General features: G+C 48.8%; 1 pseudogene; it reads right to left on the bottom strand.

Annotated features, from left to right (window-relative positions):
• Window positions 1–3337: 3337 nt before the first annotated feature.
• The window catches only part of LOC128823351 (zinc finger protein 420-like), a 208361-nt pseudogene continuing 199462 nt past the window's right edge, over window positions 3338–12236 (bottom strand).

The following is a 12236-nucleotide window of genomic DNA, read 5'->3' as shown; positions in this document are numbered from 1 at the left end:
ACATTTACCAGTTGTCCTGAGCTCATTGCCCGTGACCTGCACGTTTGCTGGCTGTCAGGCGTGACACCCTTTGATCCCTGCCTCACCTACAATCCTTGGTCTCAAGCTTGAACCCAAGACCAGAAATTTGTGGCAGCTTATGCAGCCCTGTAGAGAATTCAAAGACACAAAGAGAAGATCCATAGGTGACCTTGGCAAACCCCATAAGAATGGCCAGACTGGGTCAGACCAAAGGTCCATCTAGCCCAGTATCCTGTCCTCTGACAGTGGCCAATGCCAGGTGCCCCAGAGGGAACTAACAAAACAGGCTTCCTGGGAACAACTGCCCCCTTCCACCACAAGAGCAAGCAGGCAGGTAACGGGGAGGGGGAGGGGAAGTCCCAGGAACCCTTCCTCTTTTTCTCCACAGCCACTGCCCATTAGTAGGATTCCTCCTCCTCCTCCCTCCTGTGCCTCAGTGCGACTAAATCTCTGCACCTAGACAGCCAGTCTGTCCGCTGCACCCTGATCCCCCATGCTTAAGCCTCCCTGCCAAAGTCCTGCACCTGGCTCCAAAGAACTAAGTCTCACATCTCGCTGGCAACTCGACTTCTAGTTCGCAGAGTGTCTCTGCCCCCTCAGTAGATGACCGGAGAAACTTAGTGTCCGCCTTTTCTAAAGAAGTGCTTGGAGAGGATTTTCTCATTTGACCATGTGCCCTAATGGATAAGGCGCCTGACTTCGGATCAGGCGATTGACGGTTTGAGTTCCTTCACGGTTGTGCTTGTACGGTTTTCCCTTTGTACTGAAAGTCCTGCTCTCTTCTTGGCTGCTCAGGCCAATGCTCTGGCTTCAGCTAGAGCCCTGGGAAGGAGTTAGGGATAGGACATTACAAAGGCTGGGGTATGAGCCCCAGGTCTTCCAGTCTAGCCTTTACTATTCCTGACTTACCAAAGAAAATGGGCGGCTGCCTGGGCTAGAGTGTAGAGCAGTTTCCCTCTTCCAAACATGCGCCCATCCCTTTGCTTGAGGGGGCTTGCTAAATAGCGCCTTTGGAGCCTGGGTGATTCGCTGCTTCTCACCAGCTGGGGAAAAGCCTTTTGGATTAAAATCTCCTGCCCTACTGCAAAAGTGAGCACCTTGAGTGAGAATGGTAAGAGGCCCCACCAGGGGGGCTGGCCCTGCTTTCCTACAACATTCTGTTGTTGGCCACAGAGCAACAGCCGCTGTCTGCGGGTGGCCTTCAGTGGGTGTTTGGCATGCCAGGGAGCAGGCTGGCCGGATGTCTTTGTGGCTGTCAGCTGGACATGCATAGGCCTCGTTCTCCTCGCCCTTGGTTACTCTGTTGCTTTTAAGCTTTCCCTTGGAGCTGTCAGCACCAGCCACCTCTGCTCTAGGAGCCCAGAGGAGGAAAGGTCTGTTGGGCTCCAGCCTGGGACTCTTCATCCCTCCTGCCTATCCCTGACTATGAAGCCTGGCCCTGGCACTCCTGTCCTTGTGGGCAAGAGGAAAAGTGTGGCAGCAAGCACAAGGGCCAAACGTGTGGGCATCAGGTGAAGCAGCGAGAATCCCAACCATCAGGTCAAACCGCAGGACTGCAGGCATCGGTAGCCAGGGTGGCAAGTTCTAGAGGCCCAACCCACTGCCACCATCCCATCATGCCATCCCAACCGAAGCCCTGGCTCCATTGGGCGTGAGTCACCCAGCCGGAGGCAAAAGACTCGCTCTTTCACAACTGGAGCCAGGGAAGGTGAGCACTTTGAGCGCCACGGCTTTGCTGCAAGCAAAAAGGAGGTCCCACTGATATTTGAATTCAGATTGCAGGATTCAGAGTCCTGAGTGCTAACCGTTACACCATGGAACCAGCTTGTGCTGTTTTCTCTGGACATCTGTGACCCTCACGGGGCTGGCTTGTGTAAGGGGATTGCCCTGTATCTCCATGAGAGTTTCATGGAGATCTCTAGCGCAGATTCCCGAGAAGTAAGGGAGTCAATCATCACCCTGTTCTGCCGTCCAGACTAGGCCTGGAGTGATACACACATCATACAGACACAAGCCTGCTTTCTGCAACCCTCCTGCCCCCAAGACGTCACTTCAGAAATTCCCAAAATCAAAGCCACTTACCAGTTGCCTCCTCTCCTGTTTGCGCTTCGCCAAGCTCCGACAGCTGTGACTGCCTAGCCTCCTCTGGGGTAGAGAAGAACTCCTGGCTGCATGCATCTCTGACCTCTGCCTCATCCTCTGCCTCTGGGTCTCCCTCTGCCTCCACATCCTCATACAAGATTTCCTCCTCCTGGTTCAGTCCACTCTCGACTGGCACGTGAGCCACCGAAGTATCCACAGTGGCCTTCACAGTGGAGGTGGGGTCACCACCGAGTATTGCATCCAGCTCTTTGTAGAACCGGGAGCTTGTGGGTTAAGCACCAGAGTGGCAGTTTGCCTCCTGTGCCATGGAGTAGGAATTCTGCAGCTCCTTTACTTTGACCCTGCATTGCAGTGTGTCCTGGTCATGGCCCCTTTCTCTCATGCATCGTGAAATATGTTCATACGTATCATAATTTCTATGGCTGGAGCACAGCTGGGACTGGCCAGCCTCCTCTCCCCAAATGCTGATGAGGTCCAGCAGCTCAACATTGCTCCAAGCGAGGGATTGCCTGGTGTGTGGAGCGGGCATGGCCACTTGGAAAGATGTGCTGAGACTGCTGCATGCATCACCGAGCAAACAGGAAGGGGATTTTCAAAATTCCCAAGGAATTTAAGGTGTGGGGTTCATGGTTGGTCACCTGAAGGCAGTGCAGTAGAATTCAAAGAGAGGCAAGAGCAGGGATTGTGGGACACCTCCCGGATGCTAATCGCAGCACTGTAATTGACAAGGGTGTCTACACTGGCACTACAGTGCTGTTGCCCTGGCACAGAAAGCTGTTCACCTCTCGTCAGCATGGTTTTTTTTACAGCGCTGCAACTGCTCAGTTTCTGCGCAGTTAGTGGCTTGGCAGTGCATACACCTCGGGAGTGACACTGCAGAAAGCTGCTTTCCTAAGCAGAAACTTGCCAGCGTAGACAAGGCTGTAGATGGCTTACATAAGAATTCAAGACTGGTCATACTGGGTCAGACCAATGGTTCATCTAGCCCAGTGTGCTGCCTGAGAGTGACCAGTACCAGAGGCATCAGAGGGAATGAACAGAACAGGCTTGTTGATCTGCAAGGTGAAGGTCTGTCACCCTTACCTTTAACTTTATTGTTGTGAATTCCTATTTATCCTATCTTACCACACCTGCCCCGAGGTCTCTGGACAAATCAGCTGTGAACCACTCCTTTGATACAGACATGTCCCAATCCAGCTGAATTGAGGCAGACTTTGGGCCAATGTCAGTTTGGAAAAGGCCCGCTGAACCCAGCAGGTTTCTCAAAGTATCTGATGCTGTGAACCGCATGTAGTGTGGATGTGTGAACCCCAAAGATATCAAACATGAAAGAAACACAAGGCCAGTTTTGGGGAGGTTTCCAGAGCCAGGCCTGAGGGTTAAACAGCTGTGCTCAAAAGGAAAAGGGGCTCAGCACCTATAAAAATATCTGGTTGCAAAATTTAAATTACATTAAAAAACCAAACCAAACCAAACCAAAAAACAAACAAACAAACAAAACCAGGAAAGCTACCATCACACAGCCATCAGATTTTGACATCTCCTGCCTAATGTGACATCTTTGCTTTGCAAACAAGAGACCTGGAGAACTCTGTGGCTGTTACCTTCTAACTGGTTAAAAGGTTCCAAATCTTGTGTCAAGTAATTTTCCTCCTAACAGAAGATTTAAAATTTATCAAAATAAATTCCATTTTAAATAAAAATAATTACAGTCTATACTGGGTCTCTATTCTCATACAGGCTATTTCTCTCACATATTCCTCCAATCTAATTCCTTTGGAGTGAGGTTTTAATTTCAGGATTAGCCACCATTTCCTATGTAGTAGGAGGCGGCAGGGAGAGAAATAGAAGAAAACCTGAATTATATTGCAACACATCATCAACCTCTTCTGTGACGCTAATTAACTTCATGTTTAATTTCATTGTTGCTGGTAACAACTTATTCAATGATTACAAAATATAAACTGATAGGGCAGTTTTCTCTTAATTCTCATTTCCACCCAGTCAGCTTTGTGTGAAGTCACATTCTATAATAACCTAGGAGGCTTCCATTTCTGTGAGTTCATTTCTCCCCGGGTCTTCTCCCAGAAGTGTGGGTGGAAGGGGTCTCAAACTACGTGGGAAGGCTGCATCATGAGAAAAAACACCTGTGCTCTATTTTCACACTTTCTAATCCTTCAAAGTAACAGCAGGAGGAGAACTGATACAAATGCATTAGACTTAATAGCAAATCTAAGAGACCAAACCACAGACTCTGGACTTAGCATTATTCATGTATCCTGCAGTCTGAACTTGGAATCTGATACATTCCCAGACTGGCTACAATCATTTGCCCAGCATGGAAATGCTTCTTGTCCAACAAGGCAGACAGATTGGGACTCATAGGCATGGAATGGCTATGAAGGAATCAGCTGTTTCTCTCTGTGCTTCATGAAACTTTGGATCCAAATTGTAAAAGGCAGTTGTGCCCAATTTAATCATGGCATCCTTTAGGAGTGTGACCAATGCCACTTAAGGGAGCAAGGTTCTAAAAATAGTTTACCTGGGCCACTGGTCACCATAGCTTCCATCTCTGGGGTGAAAATCAACCACTAGTTCCTGCAATTTCTACCTGACTTCTTGTCAAATCTTTGACCTTACTAAGGCCTTGGCTACACTTGCAGATGTACAGCGCTGAGAGTTAAACCTGACTTCGTGCAGCTGAGTAGGGAGAGCGCTGCGGTCTGTCCACACTGACAGCTGCCCAGCGCACTATCGTGGCCACATTTGCGGCAATTGCAGCGCTATTGGGAGCGGTGCATTATGGGCAGCTATCCCACAGAGCACCTTTTCCCATTCTGGCGCCGTGGGTTGTGGGAAGGGGGCGTGGGTGCGGGGGATTCTGGTCCTGTCCCAATGCCCCATGATGCATCGCTTCGCATCCCAGAAATCCCTTTGTTTCTGTCCACCTTTGGCGCCATCTTTCAACCGTTTCTGTGCAGCGCGATCTGTCTGTGGGAAATGGAGTCCGAACTGCTGAGGCATATGCTGACGAGTCTCGCCAGCATGTCACGTTTGGCTATCGAACTATTCCTTAAGATCCAAAGTGACAGTGAGAGTGAGGGTGAGGATTCCGACGATGCTATCGAGACGCGTAATGCGTACGACATGAAATTGCTTGTGGCATTCACGGACATGCTTAGCACCATGGAAGGCCGCTTTTGGGTTCGGGAAACAAGCACCAAGTGGTTGGATCACATCGTCATGGAAGTCTGGGATGACGAGCAGTGGCTGTAGAACTTTCGGATGAGAAAAACCACTTTCATGGGACTGTGTGAGGCGCTTGCCCCCACCCTGCGGCGCAAGGACATGAGATTGAGAGCTGCCCTGCCAGTGGAGAAGCAGGTGGCTGTTGCAATCTGGAAGCTGGCAACTCCAGACAGCTACCGGTCAGTCGCAAACCAGTTTGAAGTGGGAAAGTCGACCATTGGAATCGTGTTGATGTAAGTTTGCAAGGCCATTAATCGCATCCTACACAGAAGAACCGTGACTCTGGGTAACATGCAGGAAATAGTGGATGGATTTGCACAAATGGGGTTCCCTAACTGTGGAGGGGCAATAGATGGGATGCACATTCCTATTCTGGCACCACCCCACCTAGGATCCGAGTACGTTAATCAGAAGGGGTATTTCTCTATGGTTCTCCAGGCGTTTGTGGATCACCGTGGGCATTTCATTGACATTAACACAGGCTGGCCTGGAAAGGTGCATGATGCACGCATCTTTCGGAACACTTGGCTGTTCAGGAAGATGCAGGCCGGGACTTTTTTCCCAGAGCGGAAGATCACGGTAGCGGAAGTTGAAATGCCCATTGTGATCCTTGGAGATCCCACTTACCCATTAATGCCGTGGCTCAGGAAACCCTACACAGGGAGCCTTGACAGCAGCAAGGAATGGTTCAACTACAGGCTGAGCCGGTGCCGAATGACTGTGGAGTGTGCCTTTGGCTGTTTAAAGGCCCACTGACGATCTCTGTATGGGAAGCTGGACTTGGCCGAAAGCAGCATCCCCGCGCTTATATCCGCGTGCTGTGCCCTCCATAATATTTGTGAAGGGAGGGGTAAAAGCTTCACTCAGGCATGGACCTCCGAGGTTCAACACCTGGAGGATGAATTTGCACAGCCAGAGAGCAGGGCTATTACAGGGGCCCAGCGTGGGGCTGCAAGGATTAGGGATGCCTTGAGGGAGCAATTTGAGACTGAAAACCAGCAGTGATATCTGGTACCCTGCACGGGAGTGAAGTGCAGTAGTTCCAATCTTTACGAATCAGTGTCTGCGTAGCAGACAAGCAGACTTGCAGTGCCTGTTTATTTCCTGGGCTAAGGAGTCTTTTACTTTATGCAATAATAAAGAATGTTTTCAAAGCCAAAGAATCCATTTATTGAAAAGAAAAAAAAATATTTATTGAAAAGAAAAAAGGGGATGGAGTGGGGAACAGTGCAATCACAGATTCATGTATGTCCTGTCTGGTGTGCTGTGCAGTGAGTGCTGCACTTCAGGATGGCTATACTGCATGGTGATGGAGGTTGAGTGCAGAGGGTAAGGGTCATGGTCTTCAGGGTTGGGTGGTGAAGATACTGATGTTGGAGGCAGCGGGTGGTGTGAAGAACACGGAAGTTGGGGAAAGTGGGTTGGAGGTGACAGTGGGGCACAACGGAAAGAATTTTGGGACAAGGGCTGTAGGGGGGGGTGGCGTTTGCGTTTTCAGTACTGCTCCTCTTTCTGCATGACTACCAGCTCCTGGATAGCATCTGCTTGGCACTCCAGGATGCTGATGAGCCTATCAGTGCTTTGCTGCTGGTGCACGGTGCTTTGCCGCTGGTGCGCTGCGTTTTCCTGGTGGATCCTGCTTTCTCTCTCCCTCCAGTCCTGTGCCTTCTCGTTCTCTTTAATAGATTGCCGCATCACTTCTTGCAGCATGTCTTCTTTGCTTTTTCGCGGTCTCTTCCTGAGTCTTTGCAGTCTCTGAGCAGGTGATAAGAGGGACGGCTGAGGTCTCAAGGTTGATGCAGCTGTATAGGCAAAACGTAACATTTCACAGAGGCAGCATTGTTTATACCAGACAGAGTAATGATTCCCCCCGCGCTTAAGGAATAGAAAACACACAGGTTCTACACAATAGCATAATTTTCCTGTCCGAAACAGAGCACACATATCCCACGGGAGCCTCAAAATGGTGAGTAATGGGGACTGATTGTTTGAGGGCTGCATTGTCCTCTGGGTTTCTGTGCCTTGGGGAGAGCCAACAGCTTCAGGGGGCACCTACACTGAACACTGTCCCAACATTTTCAACAGGAGTTCGTCCTGGATGATATCTCACTGCTGAGGGTGACCTGGGAAGCAAGGGAGGGTCTTCTACTGCAATGCGGCTTCCACCCTGGCCCATATGCAGCTTGCCAGTGTGCAGCAATGGTCCCCCCACCCCTCGCGGCACAGTGGTGCGGACACATTAGCCTGGCTGGGACAAGGACCACGGTGGCTCTCCCTATAAACCTGCGCAAGCGCATTGCACGCGTTCTGGATGAGACATTCGAAGAGATTACCGAGGCCGATTACCGTGATGTGATAAACCACATCAATGCACTATACCGCATCTAGGCATGCATGCTTAACCCTCCTCTTCCAAAGAGCCCGCACCAAAAAAATTCCTTCCCAAAAAAAAAAAAAAAACACTTACCGGGAACCTGCTCTTCTGTTTGTCCTCCACCAAGTACCAGCCGCTGCGACTGGTTACCATCCTCCTGACTCGAGAAGAGCTCCTGGCTGCCTGGCCATCCGGCCCACCACCATCACTCCCGTTTTCCTCCTCCTCCTCCTCTTCCTCCTCCCCCCCCACACCAGCTCTGAAGTGTCCATGGTCGTGCTCAGAGTGGAGGTGGGGTTAACCCCAAGTATTGCATCCAGCTCCTTGTAGAATCTGCAGGTCGCAGGGGGAGCACCCAAGCAGCCATTTGCGTCGTGGGCTTTGCGGTAGGCACTCCGCAGCTCCTTGACTTTAATCCTGCACTGCAGGGCATCCCGGTCATGGCCCCTTTCCATCATGTCCTTTGATACCTTCCTGAAGGTATCGTAATTCCTATGGTTGGGAGCGCAGCTGGGACTGGACAGCTTCCTCCCCCCAAACACTGATGAGGTCCAGCAACTCGCCATTGCTCCATGCTGGGGCTCGCTTGGGGAGGCATGGTCACCTGGAAAGATTTGCTGATAGCAAACCACGCCACGCCAGGCTGAGCAAACAGGAAGGGGATTTTTAAAATTCCTGGGGAATGTAAAGGGTCGGTCACATGGTTGGTTACCTGAGGCCAGGGCAGTAGAGTTTGAACTGATGACCAGAGTGTATAGAACAGGCATTGTGAGATACTGTCGAATAATTCTGGAGGCCATTCACAGCGCATTGGGTGGCCACACTGGCGCCGCAGCGCTGCAACAGCAGCGCTGCACTCGCTATTCCTCTCGGAGAGGTGGAGTACATGCAACACTGCAACAAAGGAGATACAGTGCTGCAAATGCCTTGCCAGTATGGACGGGGAGTGAGTTACAGCGCTGGGGGCGGCTTTACAGCGCTGCAACTCGCAAGTGTAGCCAAGGTCTTAGAGTAATTTTACACTTCTCTGATGCAGAATTCTTCACCAACCACACAACATATCAGTAGCGATAGTGAGGTATAGCTCCCCCAAATATGCCCTTTTATTTCTTTAATCTGGTGGCACAGATTTAAATTAGGGACTACATTCAGGTGCTGCTTAGAATCCCTGTAAGACAACAAATGTTAGGTATCTATTAAAAAGAGGTATCTTTCTGCAGCTATATCATATTCAACATGGATTTCATTTCCTACACATTTGCAGCATCTCCCAGGGGTGAGCTGAAGAGAAATGTCACTTCCATTTTTTCCCATCCCTACCTAGATAGGGATTGCATTTCCCAAATAATAGACAACATGCATCTGATTAGGAAGGAGATATCTTCAGGAGATATCTTCAGGAGCGACCTCCTGCAGGGCCTGGGCCACAACTGCTTTAGGAGCCAAATGCATGGGTATTTTGCTTAGTTACACATCATTTACTAGGGAATACTCTTGCCAGCCTGTTAGAAAAAATATTGACCTAACCAATTGAACAACAGGGGGATTGGGATGGTGATAGGGAATAAGGGAATCCCTCTGACTTACCCTATCTTCTTCTGTTCTTACCGAGGGTGAAATGACATTTTCCCCTATCCCTGTCTTGTTCCTGCTCTTTCTTATAGTTCAATATATTTTAAGTGAGGAAAATGGAAGTAAAAATATCTGCTTTCCAGCACAACCTGAAGCAACATCAGAGCAACTGGGAATGAAACAATTTGTTCCTTAAGGGGGAACTTGATGACTAAGAATTGCTTTGAAATGGGGGAACAGTATAACTGTGATGCTCAGAGTTTGTTTAGACTAGGAAAAGTGATGGAGTTTAGGTCAGGTCAAGGGGAAAGCTAATGCTAACCACTGCACCTGGGCTGCATCTGCTCTACAACGATAATTGTCTTTTTACACCAAGATCACTAACTTGAGCAGCCAACGCCATGTACAGTCCTAGTGGATGTAAGGCACAGGTAGTTTTTGCCTCAGTGTACCTTATTGGGATCAAACTTCTCTCTCCCTCTGGGAGCCGATGAACATTCCTAGCTGGAGGGACACACACTCTTATGACTCAAAAGGAAAGCAGCTGATAGAAAAGATCAGAGGACTGACCCCAAAGAAGGGTGAGCTGCAAAAGGCAGAAGGAAGCAACTCATGTGGTGGACCTTAAAGACCACAGTGAAGATGGTGCACAGATCACTATGTGAAAATTAGCAAATGTGATTATTTTTTTAAAAAAATCTTTGCCCAGCCCTAATCAAGGCATGTGTTACAGTTCTCTCATGTGGATTTCCTGATGTCTAATAAGGTGTGAGCTCTTTTTGAAGCTTTTCCCACACTCCGAGCATCCATACGTTTTCTCACCCATGTGGATTCTCCAATGTATAATCAGGTCAGAGCTAAAATTGAAGCTTTTCCGACATTCAGAGCATGTGTAGGGGATCTCTCCTGTGTGGATTTGCTGATGTCTGATAAGGTGTGAGCTCCAACTGAAGCTTTACCTGCACTCAGAGCATGTGTAGGGCGTCTCTCCTGTGTGGATTCTCTGATGTGTGATCAGGGCAGAGATGTGATTGAAGCTTTTCCCACACTCAGAGCATATGTAGCGCATCTCTCCTGTGTGGATTCTACGATGTGTGATAAGGTGTGAGCTCCGATTGAAACTTTTCCCACACACAGAGCATGTGTAGGGCTTCTCTCCTGTGTGGATTCTCCGGTGTCTGATAAGGTGTGAGCATTCATTGAAGCTTTTTCCACACACAGAGCATGTGTAGGGCTTCTCTCCTGTGTGGATTCTCTGATGTCTGATGAGGTGTGAGCTCCTATTGAACATTTTCCCACACTCAGAGCATGTGTAGGGCGTCTCTCCTATGTGGATTCTTTGATGTCTGATAAGGTTTGAGTTCCTATTGAAGCTTTTCCCACACTCAGAGCATGTGTAGGGCAACTCCCCTATGTGGATTCTCTGATGTGTGATAAGGGCAGAGCTCCGATTGAAGCTTTTCTGGCATTCATGGCACGTGTAGCGTCTCTCTTCCAAGTTGATTGTGTCACATGTTATAAGGTCTGAGTGGCTACTGAAGTTTTCCTCTGGCCTCTCTTGAGTCTCACAAGAATTTGCTTTTGCTTGGAGTGCACAACTCCTGGAAATATTCCCTTTGGATCTTCCTGATAACGTTCCATGTGGTTCTACTTGCTCAGCATCTTCCTGCTGGGGTTTCTCCTCCTCATTCTCACTCACCATCCCATCACCTGATGGGAGACAGAGAGAATCCAGACATAGGTCACTCCCTGCGCCAGAAAGAAAGGAAATCTCAGAGAGAGGAATGGAAAAAGGGATGAACAAACCAAAAATGTGTGTGCGAGAGATCAAACCTATCAGGAGCTGATTTTCCACAAACCCTTCCACAGAGGAAAGAGGAAGGCATCAGTTTTGGTCCGCATCTCACCAGAACACTCAGGGCAAAGTGAGATCGGGGTGGGACCTCCTGCCATTTGTCAGTCAGAATACGAGGGAAGCCATGAGTGACATCTGCCAAAATGATTCCACATCTGCAGGGAACAATCCTGAACTTGGAGAGCTCACAGGGTCTTTGTAGGGCATCCGAAATGTTTCCTGCATTCCCAAACAGTTTTTGAGTTAGCTTAACCAATTCCTCACCTGTGCAGGCAGCTCTCGGGAGAATTTCTTTCTCAGCGCCCTGGAGGTCCGGGATCCACGGCTCTTCCGCTCGTTCCATCTGTGAGATCACATCAGGTTTGGAAACTGGAAACCCTACTGCAGGCAAAGAAAACAGGGGAGGTCAGTGGAATTTGTGGGATAATTGTCACAAAGAATATTCCATGGTTTTAACCCCAGCTCATTTTAAAGAAGTAACATTCCAAGGCCATCTTCCTTGGCTCAAAGTGGCAGAAGAGTTATTATTATTATAAATTATATGCATTACCTTACTGCCTAAGGGCCAACTAACAGTGGGTCTCTGTTGTGCTAGGCAAAGTACAAAGAGAGAATAGTAGATGCCACATGCCCTAAAAAATTTACAATCTAAATAGACAAGACATATCACCCTTCAGTGGGTCCCCATTGTGCTAGGCAAAGTACAAAGAATAATAGATGGCCCATGCCTTGAATAATTTACAATCTAAATAGACAAGACAGATACAGAATGGGGGAACGGGTAGAACCCACTGTTAGAATATAGATATTCAGGCCTGCCTGTAAAGCCTATACTTTAAGAACTTAGGTGTGTTTTTATCACTTAGCTAGTTATAGGGGTATAAAAATAAAGAATCAAAATCACAGTCTGCCTGTGTCTGGGCCTTGTCTCACTAGGAGAGTCTGAGACCTTGTTCTTAGGCTAAGGCCTTTAGCTAAGCAGCAGGGGCAGCCATAAGCTGGGAAGCGTAGGGTCACATCCTCGTATCCCAAACCAATCACACTGAAATAAGGTGCTATTGG

Source organism: Malaclemys terrapin, chromosome 15 (assembly GCF_027887155.1).
Source record: "Malaclemys terrapin pileata isolate rMalTer1 chromosome 15, rMalTer1.hap1, whole genome shotgun sequence".
Classification (NCBI taxonomy): domain Eukaryota; kingdom Metazoa; phylum Chordata; order Testudines; family Emydidae; genus Malaclemys; species Malaclemys terrapin.
The sequence above is the reverse complement of the archived record's forward strand: the minus strand, read 5'-3'. Positions and strand labels throughout refer to the sequence as shown.